This window comes from Apteryx rowi, unplaced genomic scaffold, assembly GCF_003343035.1.
Source record: "Apteryx rowi isolate R43461 unplaced genomic scaffold, aptRow1 scaffold_203, whole genome shotgun sequence".
Lineage (NCBI taxonomy): Eukaryota > Metazoa > Chordata > Aves > Apterygiformes > Apterygidae > Apteryx > Apteryx rowi.
This window is the reverse complement of record NW_020448342.1, coordinates 1,143,534-1,154,915: the sequence shown is the minus strand read 5'-3', so window position 1 is coordinate 1,154,915 and position 11,382 is coordinate 1,143,534. Positions and strand designations below refer to the sequence as shown.

Here is an 11,382-nt window from a genome sequence, read left to right as displayed (position 1 = left end):
CACTCACGCTTGCCAGAACTAGGCTGGAAAATGGCTCCCAGAAGGTGAATAAGGTGCACAAAGGACATAGCTCTGGGTATGTGAGAGTAAAGGCTGGACAGCAGGCTTTACAGAGGAGGAAAATGAACCCTTGTCATTTTTGGTAATCAAAATTAAGGTATATACAGAATTAATGGCAAATATAGAGTTCAAAGGATTCCTAAAGAAAGGTAGCACACAGGAAGCTTAGGTGTTGAAATGGAGGGAGCCCTTGATGCGTACAGTAAATTTGGCTTACAGAGACTAAAGAATACATGATCTCTCAATAAGTAACAGGATATTTTTGAACATTTTATATGATATTAAACGAAAAATAATTGGCTTTGGGAAAGAGCTGCTGCGATTCTCTCAGCAATCTAATTAATGATTCCCCTCATCTGCATACAAGTTTTCACCCCCCACATACTTCCCATTTAAATTTTCTCCTGCTATATGTGGTGACCTCTGACCATATTAATACAATATGCAAAGTAACTTAGTGCTATTATGAAACTTTTTGTTTCATCTCTCAGGCTGAGGAAGTTTCATGGGAAGCAGACAGCACGCAGACGGTGGTGGGATGTCTTTGAAAAACACTGGAGGCCATCATCTGCCATGTGGGAAAGGGCGAGAGCTCTAAGAGATGATGAGAGAGGCAGAAGTGTCTAACCCCCCCAAAAATTTCTTTTGCACTTTTCCCAGCTGCTTCTAATAGACCTTCCTCTTCTGCTTTGTCGTTCATGTAACCTATTCTGGAAGTGATTAGGGGCAGAGTGGGTGAGCCGGTGACTGAGGAACAGCAGTTAGAACAATGGCTGGCAAATGTGCATTTTGGACAGCAGCAGGCGCTTTGTTAGTACGCTTTGCGTACTGAGAATTAGTACACTGTGGCTAATTCGCTACTGATTCTGTCAGGCAGAATTTGAACAGTTCATAAAGTTAATAGAGAAATAGCAAGATTTGAGGGCAGGGTATTGGGGTGTAAGAATAATAAAAATGTAGATTGGGCACTGGACTAATCATTGCTTCTTGTCAAGGGAAAGGATTAGAGAGTACTGCAAGTTCTGATGATGCCAGTTCTTGAATCTTTTAGCATTTGGCATAAGAAACAAGTACAATTTATAGTATAGTTTGTGATGTCCTAGCAAATGTAGCATTTAAAAAACCCTGAAACTTAACTAATTACTGTTACAAAAGGAAGTGGAAATATTGCAGAATAGCTTGAAACACATAAATGGTTTATTTGTATTCCCTGTCTATTACATTAAGAGAGAGAAATACACACAAAAATGCAGAGTGCCTGAAAAATATTGGATATGTTTCTATCATAGAAGATTAAGCAGTATTTCTGCTTGATTTTTAATTCAGCTTGCAGCCAGAGTTATGAATACATTTCTAAAGCATACTGAAAAGGGAAAATTTGGTAAAGAGAATATAAGGAAGTACATACTACTGAAATGTTACTTTGTTCTAAACAGAAAAAAAAGTCTTTAAAATAATAAATGAAAATTCCATTTTTTAAAGTTTAGATCAGCTTTAAACTAAATTAATTACACTTGGAATCATAGAATTAAATTAAATTAGTAGCTTCGTAGTAAAATCAACACACTGATTTATAAGCATCCTAACACAAGGATGTACTTTTATTTTCAACAGTTACTGGGAAGCTTAACTTTGACAGAGATTTTAAAGTGGGAAAACCTTTTAAAATACATTATTTTGCAAAAAATCTTTCTATTTTTTCTTTTCCCTAAACTTTGAGCTTTGACTGTCATTTTTATGTAAATGAAAAATATGTAACTTCTGATGAATTAGGGTACAGTCCTCAGCCACCTAGATAAATGACAGTGATTCCCGTTGATTGAAGTGGGTACATGATTTAATGCTTAAAACAAACAAAATCCTCTTCCTCCATGCTGCAGCCTTAGATCAACGTTCACATCACTATCTCTTAAACTTGAGAATGCTAACATTTTGCTGAAGTGCCAYGGTGTTTCTGCACCTCAGCATGTGATTCTCATGATGTAGTCTTTTCAGTCCTTTCACTTGACATGCGTCATTATTTTTTCATTATACAATTTAATGGCTTTATTCCCCAGTTGYAGGGAAATAGATTTCAATACAGTTGAGGCATGGCCACAATGAAGATATGCATGTCCCCTTTCTTCTTTTTTCATGTAAATGTGATTTCCACCAGCTTTTTAAAAGCTGGACCATTTTTTATGGTCTATTAGTTTGGAAGGCATCAGCCAGAGCACCCCACATTTCCACCTTTCTCTCTCATCTAAGAATATTCCCAGTTTGTAAGGAGTTCTCTTGAAGAAAAACTGGGAATAGCAAACTGCCAAGAAGGCAGCTGAACCAACAGTTCCAGGATTATGGAGAGAAAAAATTGGATGTTTGTCTATGGATCAGACGAAATAAGCAGCCAAAGCCTGTTTTTGCTTTTTTACTTTATTAATGACATTCTGTCAACTGCTTAATGTTGTCTGATATATGATGATGATGTACATGGGGATTCTCAAACTGAGCATGCTTTTCACCACCATTGTCAGCAATGGTGGAACTATACTGGCAACAGCATGAGTTTGTGCCCCTTTACTGGGCCACGTTCATGCACAGGAGAAGGTAAGTCCCACCTTTCTCTCACATGGAGTTAACACATATTATTGGGCTCTCTACATTCAGAGGAGGACTATAAAAGGCTCCTTGTGGTCCTAAAATTTTGGAATCTATAAACATACATCAACCCTAATCTGCAACGCACACTGCTCAGCCCAGTCAGGTAAGGCTCTCTCCTTCACGAACACTGCATGCTGCCAAATTGCATGAATTTTAGAACAAATGAAAAATATCCAGTTTGCTCTTTTCCTATTTGTAGGCAGGCATTTACAGCAGCCAGGAACAGATCCCCCTTTAGTGCCTCTCCACACAGGGCTGAGAGCTGGCTCATCGCTCTCTAGTTTACTATGTTGCAGTGGTTTGCATATCACAGACTGGGAACACTTAGTCTAAAACAAAAACTTTTGCTAAAAGTTAAAAAGTCAAACAATTTAGAGGATCCACAGGAAGGAATTAACTTGTGGCAGCAGCTTGTATTACTTCCCGTTTAATTCTATTTTTAGGTGTACAGATCTTCTGATGAACATGAATTAAGACTTACAACATTTGAAAGGCAGAAATTTGAAAGGATGGTGATGGAGAGGTTGTAGTGAGAGCAGTCAGAATGACTGGTTTGACTGGTTTGAGTCATGAGAGAGTGAAAAAAAAGCAATATTTAGAACAGTATAAAAGTTTAAAATATTGGATGGAAGGAGGAGTCATATGGTTATTTCTTCCATGTGTGAAAAGAACGAAGTTTTTAACAAACTGGAGGAGTAGAGATTTTAAGCTGTTAAGGGAAATCTGAACTGTAAAAAGCTGTAAGTGATGAAGTTATGTATTTTTTTTTTTTTGTACAGGTTCTTAATTTAAAAACATCTAATCATTAAATATTTTAACACGGCAAGGAAGAATATTTTCCTCAGAAGAACACTCCATAAAGGAAATTTTATAGGCTTCTGGAAACAGCAGTTGAAATCTCAGTGCAAAACAATGAATATTAAAATGAAAGTGGAAATTTCATGGGGCATTAAGTATCTTGTTCTTGTAAACTTTGTGATAAGGTACTTTTGTTCTTGTAAACTTTGTGATAAGGTACTTTTTCAAAATAAAAAGCTTTGAAAAATCAAGAGGCCTGGTATCTGGCAAGCTCTGTTATTTTACTGAGCGCACAGGAATTTTCAAAAGAGTCCATGAAGGCAATATGCTTAATCTGGGATTAAACACTGGAAGTCTTTTTTGGCTCACTTGGAGCAGCATTCATGCATGTGCATCACAGTGTCATTAGAAAGTTCAAGCCGCAGCATTCCTTCCCTTTTTTATGTACTTGACATACCCCATGGTATGCCTGTGTTTTTCTTAATGATTAATAGTACAAACATATTTTACATGTAGCAATTATCCACTTTCTTCACCACTGCAACCTAGAATAATTGTCTGGAATTCTAACCACCCCAAACAGATACACTTTTTCTTTTAACTTCTGAGATGTGGAAGACTATAGTTTTCCCTGTTGCTTTACATTCTTCACTTAAATTCTAGAATATATTGAGTCAAATTAAAGGCTAATGAATTGCATTTTTTAAGTTAGAAATCATAACTTAACTGGAAAAAGCCCCTACAGCTTTTTCATACAAAAATAAGTCTCTAGAAGTTGTTACGTTGCAACAGCCTTTTTAGAAAAATCAGGGGAATGCAGGAGCAAAATAAGTATTTGTGGAATATGTCCATTTTGTATTAAAGTTGATATAAAATTTGAGGAGAGATTCCACAAAACAAATCACGAATCCTAGTAATGCAAGACTCTCTGATTAGTTGCTTATAAAAGTGCAATTCTTAAGTGTCTGACAAGACCCTGTAATATTAATTGGAACTCAATATATGTCCACTGCTCTTTGATGAAACCATCTTTACAGGCGGAAAGCTTTTCATACAGAACAGTTCAAACCTCTCTGCATAGTCCCAGGTGTCCACCCTGTAGGATGCTAAAGGAAACCAGGTGAATTGTCCTGGTGAAGCTGCTGCTGTGAAAGCGAATCAGTACTCCAGCCACCTAATTAGGGGGGAGTCATGCGTTTCTGTGACCCAGTGACACTGGCACGGTGCTGATAGCACCTGACAAGATGGTTAGCATGTGTGCAGGGCAATCTGCAAGATTACAGTTTCACACCAGCAAAATCTTTCTAATGTCAGGGATAACAGAACAACAGCACATTACCTATGGAGGTTTTTAGGAAAAGGTGATCAAATGTCTGTTGAGACTAGCATGATGTATTGTTTGGAAAAAAGGAGTGAGCAGATGACTTCTTAAGGCCTCCTTCTGCTGCACTGTTTCCAGTTGTTTTGCAAGGAAGGGTTTCTAGAAGGTTTTGGAAAGCTGCAGTATGTTCCAGACCTCCCCTAGAAAATGGCCCTGGGCAAGCAATCAAAGATTTCAAGATCTTGAAGAAGCCCCAGCACTTACACCTTCCACACTTTCTCCTCCACATTTATGATTATTATAAAACAGGATTTTAATAAACAGACTTTTAAAGCTTTTTTTTATAAGTTTCCAAATGAGAGAAAAGAAATCCTTTCATTTCTTTAAAGTCGCAGGCCCATGTTATCTCAGTTCCCTGAATGCTATGCTCCCCTGAGCAAGGAGYGAGGAAAGTGCCTAAGCAGTTTTGCTTTTGCACAAGTGTTAGCACAAGGTCTGTTTTATAACATTTATAGAGTAGTGCTCACAGCCATCAGGCTAGGGTTCCGTTGTCCATGTTTACTATGTGCATCCATATACAGATACACAGGAAATGCCCACAACCTGAGTGAGGCAAACATATCATAACTAAGGTGCTGAACAAGCGTCCTTATTTCTATCAAGGGCGGGGAGGGGGCCGAAGCAGAGGCAGCCGGGAGCCCACCGCCAGCCGCGCTGAAGGGGCAACGGGCGGGAACAGCACCAACGGCCGGCACCACAGCCCGAACGTCACTCCCTCGTGCCGCTCACGCCCAGGGCCTCGCTTATTGGCCACTTCCCCTGCCCACCAGCGGGTCCCGCCCCCTCCCGCTGTCTGGCGTTCGCTTTCCGTCTTCCGAGTGGTCGGCGAACCTGTCAATCTTCCGCGCAGACGGCGAGAGGGGCAGGCCCATGGTTTGGGATCGAAGCCCCTCTTCTTCCCGCCTTCACCCAATCCTGCCCCTCTTCTGCCGTGATAAGCCACGCCCACGGCCGCGTGCGCCCTCTCCGCAGTCGGGCGAGGTGCCCCGCCCGCGCGTGCTGCCGGCGCGCGGGGGGCGGAGGGGGAAGGGGCGGGCGCTCTGTGCCGCCGCCGCCGGGGCAGTTTCCGCCGCCGCTTCCCCTCTGACTCGGAACACCTCTCCGGCTGCGCCCTGCCCGTCTGGCCCCACCTCTCAGCCCGCACCGCAGGCGGGGACGGCGGCGGCGCAGAATCAGGCGGGATCAGTGCCGAGAGGTGGGGGCTCGCCGCCGGTTCTGCTGGCCGGACGTCAGACGCTTGAGTCCTTGCCGCTGAGCGCGGAGCCTCCCTCCCCAGCGCACTGCGGAGCCGGGTCCCTTCAGCCCCCCGCAGCGGCCGTGGCTCCTCCTGCTTCTCACAGCCGGGAGGTAACTGTCCCCCGCCACCCTTCCACGGCGCGTCGAGCGTCGTGGCCGCAGCAGCCCCTTCGGCCAAGGCCAGCGCCTTTTCCCCGTCCCCCTTTCCCCGGTAGCCCGTGGGGGCAGAGCCCCGCTTCGTGCAGAGGAGGGCAGGGACCGCGGCCGCGGCTCGGGGTGCGAGTGGCCCTGTGTGGGCGCCCTGACCCGGGTCCTTCGTGGGGGCAGGCTGAGCGTGTGCGGCTGGCGGTTGCAGGTGGGGGCTCGTGGCGACGGTTGGCAGGGCTCGTGCGCAGCGAGCGCCGCGCGCCCGCTGCGGGCCCATCCCGTCCTCGCAGGGGGCTGCGGGGTGCTGCCGTGCTGGGCGAGTGCCGGGCGCGGGGGGCGGGTGCGCGTTAGGCGTGAGGGTGGGAACGGCGGGCAGCGGTCCTGACCCTCCCGGAGGTGGCGTGTGCGGGGGCTCCGCGCCGTGCTGCTCCAGCCAGGATCCGGGAGGGAGCGGGGAGCCTGATCTGCCTGCCGGGTAGGTGAGGAGGCTTAGTGAAGCCGGCTGAAAGCCCGCGTGAGAGTTTGTGGCGGTGCTGGGAGCGCGGAGCGCTTCCTTCGCCCCCCCGCCGGGAGACGGCTGGCGGTGGAAGGGCCCCTCACTTTCCTGTAGYTTCTCTCCTGTGTGGCAAAAGCCATCGCTCTGAAACCTTTAACTACACGCTGTTTCTGAAGGAGTGAGGCTACCTGCTTGTTTCCTTTCCTGCCTAATTGTTTATTTTAATGCTATTGGTGACGTTTAGTCTAACCACGAGTTAAGCTGTTTTTGTAGTGAATAAGTTTGTTTTTCTGTTCTGTAAAAGTAGGTTGCTGGAGTACATTGTACGGGTTTGGTTAGCAGACAGTGGAGACAAGGTGAGCTGGCATTGCTGTTTTTTTTGACAATAGTTTACAAATGTACACTGAAGTTAGTGGTTTTAAGATTAATTAATTAATATCTTTAAGAGCAATCATCTGGGTGATTTGCTGTGAAACTATTACAAAGCTTATGTTTGAGGGTTTTCCTGTTGACTTTGCAGGCAAGCCCTTAATTGGTATTAAAGCGATGTGCTGCATGTAAAAGCAGTTAAACGTGATAAAAGATCTTTTTCTAATGCACGTTATGTGTAAGGCATTTTGTAACTAAATATACACTTACAAATTGTGCATTCAAAATTGTTAGGATTTATTTTAAATGGGATTGTTTCYATTTTTCAGTTTTAATAACTGATGAGCCATAATATAGGTGAAGACACATAATGTCCTATAAGTGTAGTTTTTACTAGAATGAATAAGAAAAAATTCCTTAAATTCTTGTAATATGGTGATTTGATGTAGGTGAAAATTTGGGCTTTATAACTTCAGAGTGTTCTAATAGCACTTTGTGTTTTTCAGTCATGTAAATATTTGGACTGGAATGAATGAGTATGCAAAAATATCTCTTATTGTGCCTGTTTCTAAGCATGATCATAAGCGAAGCACACTGTTAAGTGTATTAAGTTTTGCCACCTGGGTTATGACTGCTGCAGTGATAAAGAACTGTAGTGATAAATGCACTGTAAATTCACCCCTTTTCTGAAAACTGGTATATCCTAATAGATACATGTTTGTCCTGTGTCAAGTTGGGGTGTTGTAATCTAAGATGAGTAGTGCAGTTGTTTTTCAAGGAGAAAAGATGAGATTTCTCTGTTAACTAAATTTAAAGAGATGTGTTCTATAGACCTGGCATCCTTGTTTTCTGTTAGTTTCTTTTGAATGGAGATGTTTCAATAAATGAAACAGTATTTACTTTGGAGATAAGTTGTATTGTATTGTGCTGGTCTGAAATACAGAAGTAACCTGTCAAACAGGTAGACAAATTCTTCAGTGGAGAATCACTTTCAGCTGATGAAACAGCTCTTCTGTCTTGCTACTGTACTTTTGAATCAAGTGGATGTATTTGCTAATAAAATGTAAATAAAATTCAAAATTTAGAATACCAATTCTGATACTGCAATACTTTGCTTTTTCAGTAGCTTTTTCTGCATGATCAAGCTAAAGATATACAAGGACGGTTAGGAGACTCAACCTGCTTCATTTTAATACCCTTTCTGCAATTCTTTTTTCCTTATAAAAGTCATTTAACTGTAGAGAGAGATTCTGTCGTCTAATTTATGTGCAGTTAACAAGACTGATTTGACTTGTGGTAATATTTCACTCTTTAAGACTCATAACTTTAAAAAATAAATATATTTAGTCTTGTTGATGCAATGTATCAAAACTTAGTGTCCCAACTGCACCTGCAAATATGTCCTATAAAAATAGGGTTGTTTATGCTTCCATAATGACTTTGCTAAGTTGTTTAATGGTTAGAAGTACCAAACTGGTATGTATTTGTAAGATACTTTTGTCTTGGAAAGCTGAACAGTTGTTAAATTGTGCTTTAATAAAGAAAATATTAGGAAGTCTCCTGATGATCAGGATGAATTTATTTTTGTTAGGTCTTTGAGATTGAACATAGATGAAATGTGTGGAGTAGAGAAGTGGCAATAGCTGTTACTTTTTACAAGTACCTTGTAATTACAAAAATAACATACTAAAGGACAGACAGGATCCTGATCAGCAGTACTAACTTTGCCTAGTTTTTATCAATGAAGTCATATCAGCTACACAGTCTTCTCAGTCTGTTGTAAACAAAACATAGCTAGTTCTTATTCATTAACTTTGTTTTTATTTGTAACTGTTTTTTGAAAATGCCTACAAAGATGATAATGCACTTAAAGGCAGACACACCATGGGAAGAACAAAGTTGTTGCAAAGGATTTTTGGGTTCAGTTTCACAGTTTAAGCTCACCAAGCCAGCTGGAAACTAACACTGAAAGAAAGTTTTAGTCAGTCCTATGTGCCTCTTGGTTGAGCAACAGAGCTGACCCTGTGTTAGGGGAAGAGTGGGAYGATGCTTTTCAACAGCAGAGTGTGATTAGATGATCTTAAACTGATCATGAAGCATGGGGGTGGTTTAGTGATGAAAACGGGACTATAGTATGATGGTTAGGTATATCCCCAAGGAGCAACTAATGTACCCTGGAAGAGTGGGCAAAAGCAAAACAACTGTGTGCTTTGCTTTTGTGCCTTTAACATTCTTTTGAAGGGTTTTGAGGCTTATATATAATTTTTCCCCAATCTGTTAAAAGGTAAAAAATTAATATTTAGCTAACTGTCACATACTTAATTTGTGGAGGCCTTAATTTGGAGATTTTCTGGCTATGAAGGCATTTTAACACTTCAGTGCTGGTGCAGAGCCAATGCAAGTGAAATCAAGTGTGCTGATGATGGGCTTATTTTTCTGAGCTTCTTTCTGAGTAGCCCCCTAGACATTGTTACCTGGGTTTTGGAATTTGCAGGCCACAGCTGAAATAGTTCGATGAAGGAAAAGGTGTGTATTTACTTAAGCTACACAGTTGCATAGAGAGAAGCAGAGTGGTAAGAAGGTTGTCAAAAACTAGGCTGACAGTTATGGTTGGAGCTAGTCATCAAAACATCTGTCCCTCTCTGTGACCTTAGATAAGCTACTTATCATTTAATAAGTCTACTCTTCTGCATAGTGAGAATACCAGACTGCTGTAGGATTGTTTTGGATTTTGACACATCTGTTTCAGTAGTTTTAAAGTTCTTTTAGTAAGTAATAAAATACTCAACTGTGTTCATCAAAAAGATGAACATCTTTTGGTCAGGTTTATCTCACCTCTGTTACATTTAGTTCTAGTGTGCAACAGAGGATATATTCATTACCTTAAATGATTGAATAGGAGGCTTCTTTCTAAGAAAAGGTTTAGAGAATATTTGTAAACATAAGTTTATAACACTTTTTGTATTTCAAATGTATTTACCAGCGCATTCTCCTAAGATGTTGATTGAACTGTTTTTCTCTCAGCTATTGCATTAAAGAACTTTTATTTGGACACGTTTCACTAGTTAGTCCTCATCCGCTGCCCTCACTTGCTGATTTTCTTTATCTGATGTAGATATCCTTCAAAAACATATTAAAAAAAATCTATATACATTTTATGAAAGCTTTTCAATACAAGATAGACAATATCTACTTTTGGCTGTTCAAAGAGGATCATTTTGTACAACATAAAGTTGTACCTTGTAGGTCTGGGAAGATGACAGGTTTTTTGCTATTAATATGGCTAATATCAGTGCCTTGTGCAATGGAGTTAGGAATAGGAGGAGACTCACAGGTCAGAGACCTGCCTCTGCAAAAATATGTACTCAGATGACAGAGACACAAATAAGGTATTTAAATATTGTAACTGTGGGCTGGTTACTTAATCTGACTCCGTGTAGAACATCACTAATGTATTACGATAGCTTTCCCATTTCCCTTCATTTTCCCTTTCAGCTTACTAGCCTGTTTAATTTCTAAGATACAAAGACTTTTTTATAGCTGCTGTTGTACTTAAATATAATCTGTTAGTGATTTTAATGTCATTTTTCCCCAAATGGATTTTTCTCCAGATTACACAGCTATAACTACCTGTATGGCATCTTCAAATATTAAGGCAATGAGAATATGGAGTGTAAGAACAGAAGACAATCAGTAGTAAAAAAAATCCTGAGGTGTTCTCTGACRAGCAGGACCTATTCCTTGATAAAGTATGTGGTTTATCACACTTTATTGCATGTTTATTCTCTGAGTAATTCTTGAGATGCTATTTTGGTGGTCTTTATTTAGTAAACTACATACAATAACAGTAGCTAAATCATTTTAAACAAAAGCAGTCATAATTAACAGCAGTGTTCAGGTGGCAGTTAGCATATGGAGTTCACTGAGAGCAAGTGTGCTGTCTTTAAAATGGGCCTTAAACCTACTGTGAAACACCAGTCTTTGAAATTACATGAGCTGGTTTGTGATTTAATGTCTGGCTGCTGCCAAGTGAGAAAATTCTGATCTCTACTGCCCAGGCTTTCCTCCCCTGCCCCTATTCCTGGCTGTAGTTTTGTACCCCCTCTYTTGCTTTGTATTTGTCTCTTGTATCCTCCACTAAGTTGATTTGTCTGCTGGTAAGGAGTAGGAGCAGCAGGCACCTGTAGCAGGAGAGGAGAGCCTTCCCCTTCTGTCTGTGTTGAGCCATTGTATTGTCTCATGACATTTTTTTAAA

General features: G+C 41.2%; 1 protein-coding gene across 18 annotated transcripts in view; it reads left to right on the top strand.

The window, feature by feature from the left end:
• The first annotated feature begins 5,836 nt into the window (after positions 1–5,836).
• Positions 5,837–11,382, top strand: part of CSNK1G3 (casein kinase 1 gamma 3) — an 80,079-nt gene continuing 74,533 nt past the window's right edge. For 15 of the 18 annotated variants that reach the window (XR_003253183.1, XR_003253182.1, XR_003253181.1 and 12 more), the window contains exons 1-2: positions 6,138–6,226; positions 7,063–7,114. The gene's annotated coding sequence lies outside the window, so the exon portion shown is untranslated. Of the gene's footprint in view, positions 6,227–7,062; positions 7,115–11,382 lie in introns of all 18 variants that reach the window. The other 3 variants (XM_026063914.1, XM_026063900.1, XM_026063899.1) reach the window with 3 other exon arrangements.